Below are 6,182 nucleotides of genomic sequence, written 5' to 3' on the forward strand. Positions count from 1 at the left end.
TTTCACTTTTTTAAATGTCTTAATCAGACAATATTTTGAAATAAACTATTTCATCAGCATAAATCTGTCTAATGTACGTATGTAAATATTTGTCACAGCAGACAATTAAAACAGGTTCAACGTTATTGCCTTTAATACACGTTTGCAAGATTTGAACATGATTAAATACTTATCTTAAACAATTAACTAGACGTATGCATATGTGTCATTCAATCTTTGTATGCAAAGGATATTTTCGGTTCACCCCCCCCCCCCCCAACAAAAAAGGGGGAGGGCGGAAATGACAGAACATACTTTGCTAACGAAGATGATGCCATTAATAATCCGACACAAGAGTGTCTGTGCTGTCAAGCAAAACAAATGACTGTACAAAATCAACCCAAACAAATGGGAAAAGAGACAAATATTTACAACCAATGATACTGCTGATTAATCCCGAGAGGCGAGCTTTAGTTTAGTGTAAGAGTTGCTTTTAGAGAATACTATAACAGAGAATATGATAATGTTGCACATGCAGCCCAAACACTGTGTTACTGTGCAACCAAAGTAAGCCGTTTGAAAATTACATTACATACCGATAAAACAAAACCGGAAAATGAAATACATTTGTACTAATCAATCAATCATAACTTTTCGAATACATTACAACTAAACGGAAATTTAATACTTAACTCTTTTGGAAAGCAGTCCCTCAAAAAAAAAACAAAGCGATTGAAATTACTGTTGCACCAGAATTAAATCTTTTCTTCTTTGATAAGCCATTTTACTATGACATCATTCGAACCTGAACTTGGGATTGTCTCATTAAATTAACAATCCAGGGATGAATTGGTTGGACTTTCTTTCATCTTGCTTTATTTTTATAAGAGAAAATGTACTTCGTTACTTTCAGCATAAATCTGTCTAAGTACGTACGGAGGTATCCCTAATCATCCCTAATGTTTTTATTTGCGTATCCTTATGATATATGTAGTGATTTGTTTGTAAGAATTTATATCATCAACAAACTAACATTGATGCAACATCTGAAACGTCTAAAATACAGTGTATCCTTTTTATATTGAAAAATATTACCAAAAAAAATATCTGATGTTTATTCAAATAGTTCAACCAAACAGTTACAGTTCGTCTTTTAAAACAATACTCAATTAGAATTTTCCTGATTCCTAGCTAATATCTTTTAAACACTCTTGAATAAGTGCCTTGATTACATTTTATATCCAGAGAAAGACGTATACGTCTCAAAAATATTAGCTGTTCCCGAGAAAACTCCAATCCAAGCCTTATCTCCTTGTTTTAGTCTCACTATCGTCATTTTGGTGCAATGAAGCCAAGCTTTTGGAGTCCCACCATAACAGTGATTCCATGACTTTTCCTGGTCATTAACAAAGAGTGACGTGTGGGCATATTGATCCTCATATGCCATAATTGTCCAGTCGAACACGTACCACCCGCCGCTGGGGGCCTTGAAAATTCCGGAAGAAGCGTCATATCCCAGACCTTCGTTCAGATCAACTGTCTCAAATATAACCTTTGTTTTGGTGGCGAGATTTCTTTTTTGACTCTTAAGCCGAACGTCAAAAGCAACTATTCTATTACCTAAAATAAACGTAGTATGTTGAAAGAAAAGTTAATAACAAATTCCTGTTCATGTACCATATTAGAAAATATACTAGATTGTAGTTGTCAGAGTAATAATTCACATTGCTTTCGATGTGAATCTTTAAACGACTCTTTTTTATAAATATATTGGTATACCTGTACAAGTGTGAGAAACCGAATGCGGGAGCGATGTACAAAAATATGTGTTTAATTTTGAAATTACCAAATTTAAGAAAAAGAATGCAAAATCAAAAGATTTACCGATGAAAGTAGGTAATTTATATAGTGTACATACTTGTCTTTGTCTCATTTCTACAGTTATTCCTCACAAATCCAACAGCGAGACATGTTTCTGCAACGCTTTTATAATCCTCTCTGAATAATTTCAGGCCTGGTTTTGGAGACAATTTTTCGCCTAATCCCCAATGCATTGTCAGTAAAAATGCGACAAATGTGATATACATTCTGAAACTTAACTGAAGATGATAAGAAATAAATTAGTTCATACAACGGAAAACATCGCAAAAATCAAATATTTATATCAAAATAAAAAAAAATTGTCTACATACGACACAGTTGCTTAACAAATATATGATTAAAAGTTTTTTTCTAAAACCCTAAAACTAATATTGACACATTCTTAATATAATGAATTCAGTACTTACGAGCAAGGGTGTTTTTTTATCGAAGAGGTGAGAAATTTGTACAGTATGTAAAACTACTTTCATATGTTCATGTATTTATACTATACTCACTTTTTAAAGTTACATTATGAACCAGCTTGGACATTAAATTGCAATTTGATACTATATTTGATAAAACAATATCTTGAAAATTTATCGACCAAACAATTTATCAAGTAATGAAACATAAGTCCTTGAAATGAAAAAATGTTTCATTTAGTTGTGGGATTGTTCTAAGAAAATTTTCAGGAAATCATTTTGGGGGGTAAATAAATCTTTTTATCTCCCTCATAACATGATACATGCAATAATGTATAATATCAACTAAACAAAATATAATATCGGCAGAAGTAAAATAAAAAATTGAATAAGTGTATTTTTCAAAACACTCTTGTGTTAGGGCCTTTGTTATTAAATATACAAAACTTTAACTACTTTTTTTAACGAAAGCAGACAACGAGTTATTAGACGAAGAAAAAGCATGTAACTGGTTTACTACAATTTCTTTGCTTTATGGGTGCAAAACATCTTCTACCGGTATTCTAAAGAGAAAAACTGCATTTTATAATTTGTATATAAGTTAAAAAATATGTCAATATTTCTTCATTTTTGATATTTTTTTTTGCAAAAACAATAAAACACGAATTTAACTTTTGGAATACTTGGTTCACAAACAAGTTATCAGTCAAACCATACTTATATAATCATAATACGATCAATATTATCGGAGATGTTTCATCTAATAAATAAACAAAATTGCACCTAAAATAAAATGTAATAAATTATGTCAATTTCCTGAATTATAAAAAACACAAAATATATAATTTGTAATTTGTATATTCATTTTAATTCATATTCGAGTACATGCATGTTCTAAAAACTATAACTGGGGAACGTCTTAGTTACGTTTAGTCTTAGTCCTAAGATGTTTCTCTAGTCCTACATCACGTTCAAGAAGCTTTTCTTTTAGGACTCAATATCACTTCATCCTAACTGTTTGACAGCATACAAAATGTCTTATATATTTATTATTTCATGGATCCTCGCAACAAATGTGATGTCTCTTTACTGTTGCAAGTATAAAACAATCGTTTCTACATTTCGTGGACACCCAACAGTATTGTTTCAAATTTTTAAAATATTTTTTAAGAGATGACATTTTAATGATTTTCTTTCGCATCTTCCAAAAGCACCTCCGATTTACAAAAGCACCAAAGGGTTATTTTGTAATTACTCTTTGCTTAATTTACAGTACCAATATATATTTTAAAAAATATATATGTGAATATTTACAGTAAAATGCTCTCTTTGGTGCTTTATTCGGAAAAATAGCTAGTAATGCAGAAAAAAATTACATAACCCACAAATGATAATTAAGTTTGTGACATTTTCATCACCCACCTTCATCCCCTATGAATGACCAAAATTTCCTTTTTGTAAAATTGCAATATTTGGACGTTCATGAGAAGGTAAAGTTTAAATTGAATTATGACACTATTTTTTTATATCACCAATACTTATCTTAGAGCTGCCTTTTTGTAAAAATGTGTGCGATTTCTCACTCAAAAAAAGGCAATGTTTTCATAAACATTGAAGAATAAATCGTACCTAAAATCCACATTAAGGCAATCAACTCATCCGGTTTATCTAAATGAATGTATTTTCACTAGATAGTGACACCCTACGTAAAAATATATCCGTCTCGTTCATACCTTCAAACTATCATAGAATATTCATTGAATACAACTGATTTAAGGAACCTTTATCAAACAATATTATGCATAGGCGTATTCCATATTAAAAGTATAAACAGCTAGATACTTGAAAGTAAATATCGTTGAAGGACACGTGTGCATTGTATTCAGTTGATTTATACCAATATGAATCCCACTTATTGTATATTCTCTTCAGAAAAGAAGTAACAAGGAGAGGTCAGAGGATAATAATTTTACTTCCTTTACTGCTGCCATTTTCATGTGCCTGATGTTTTGAGCACTGTTATATCAAGCATACTATACATGTAAATGATTACACAAATGATCATTGGCACCAGAATAGACCTACTCTACATGATTCCATTTATACAATGTATACACACGTGTACAACTAAGACAATAAAAAATTCAAAACATAAAAATGAAATTCATAACACCTCTGATACTAGTGCATGTATTTGTTTGATTTATAAAAACAATTCTTAGTTACCATGAGGGTTTAATAAATTATACAAACTAACTACGTCTAAGGAACTTATTCCTTTTTCGATTGACATTTGTAGTTCACAAGATTATTCATGTAAAGTAAATTGTAAGAGATAAGTTCAAGGTATTTTTATGAATGTTGTAAATTATTCAAACTCATGGTTCAACACACAATTAGCATATCAAATGATTGAATTGGAATATTTGAATATATAAATGAATGTATATCCCTAACAATCATTTTCAAACAGATTTAGCTACTAAGTATATTTGTTATGCTAACAGTGCAAGCAATCTCATTTAAGAGACACATTTAGCTATATGAATTTATGAATATTTAAAACCTTAATATCAAACCGATCAAGTTAAGATATCATAGTTTCGAGATAATTTTTTGTAACAACGAGATTTTTTCTCGTAATAACCAAATTAACTTTTTTATCATTACATTTAGATAACTATCTTGTAATTATGATATATTACCTCATAATAACGAATTTTGTTTTAGCAATATTCATCTGTTGAGCATGCAGGAGTTATATTCCAGTAACAATTTTCAAGTAAATGTACAACATCAGGTATTTCTTTAAACAAAAAAATTATGTTTTTTATTTCGAATCATTTAAAATGTTTTTCGGTTAAATATGGTATTTTAGAAACTTTGTATTTGTGTTTATCAAAACCAAAAGAATATAAATACATTGAACTAAAGATGCATAATCCGCCCATCTTACGTTTGTTATGAAATCAATCTAAAGAACAGGCTAAGAATATCTTATACCTCCGAGCATATGGCTAGAAAACAGCAAACAGTCCACTGTAGATGTACAAAGTGAACCTTTGGAACAGATGGGATCTACTCAGCTAATATCGTACATCCATCGTCAGACGACATCATATGACGACAATATCACAGAGGAAACCCCAATGACATCAGATGTACAAAATGAGCCTTGGGAACACATGGAATCCCCTCAGCTAAAATTTGATACTAATAGGCTGATGATGTCATAAGACACCAATGGCACGGAGAAAAACCAGCTGACACCATATGTATAAGGAAAGACACAGTTTCCACATCGTCATTTATTCCTTTGTATGAGAAATCTTTTCAAGCAATAGCTTAGACTTTATCATGTTTATTTTGTACTGTGTAAGATATATTTGAGAGAAATTATATTTGCGAGTTTTTAATTGTTATATCAACCAGAATCTGTGTTCTCATTATTTTTATAATAAGATTAATTTGTAATAATTCGTCTAAACCTATTAAAAGACATATTTCAATGTGTCATAATCAGACAACGTTGATTTCCAATAATCTGTCTATCATATTTATTTTGTTATGTGTGAGGTGTATTTGAAAGAAAGATTTAAACTGTCATATGGAAGCGACTTTTAATTATATTTTTATACTAATCATTTATCACATTTTTTCGGTTTTTTCATTGGATATAGGAATTTTAACTCAAACAACTCCATTGACATAACTAGGGTATATTTTATATAAGGCAATTATGTCAGTCCCCTTTCAGGTGAAAGTTTTTCGGGGACAGTGAGTATGGGGCGGCTCCCGGAAGTTGTTTTTGGTGGTCTTCTCACTCCACTCTCCACGTACAGGGGGAAGGGTTAGACCAAAAACATTTAGCTAGAAAAGAATGTGTCCGACACAAGAGTTTCTGTGCTGTCATGCATC

The 6,182-nt window shown here is 30.8% G+C and overlaps 1 long non-coding RNA gene across 1 annotated transcript; it reads right to left on the reverse strand.

The window, feature by feature from the left end:
• Nucleotides 1-1,094: 1,094 nt before the first annotated feature.
• LOC117693026 (uncharacterized) lies at nucleotides 1,095-2,324 on the reverse strand. Its single transcript, XR_010711516.1, has 3 exons — nucleotides 2,268-2,324; nucleotides 1,898-2,078; nucleotides 1,095-1,599 (listed from the first exon to the last, which is right to left on the reverse strand). It is a non-coding gene; the product is annotated as an uncharacterized lncRNA (long non-coding RNA).
• Between the last annotated feature and the right edge of the window lie 3,858 nt (nucleotides 2,325-6,182).

The sequence above is a fragment of the Magallana gigas genome, chromosome 3 (genome assembly GCF_963853765.1).
Source record: "Magallana gigas chromosome 3, xbMagGiga1.1, whole genome shotgun sequence".
Taxonomy (NCBI): Eukaryota; Metazoa; Mollusca; class Bivalvia; order Ostreida; family Ostreidae; genus Magallana; species Magallana gigas.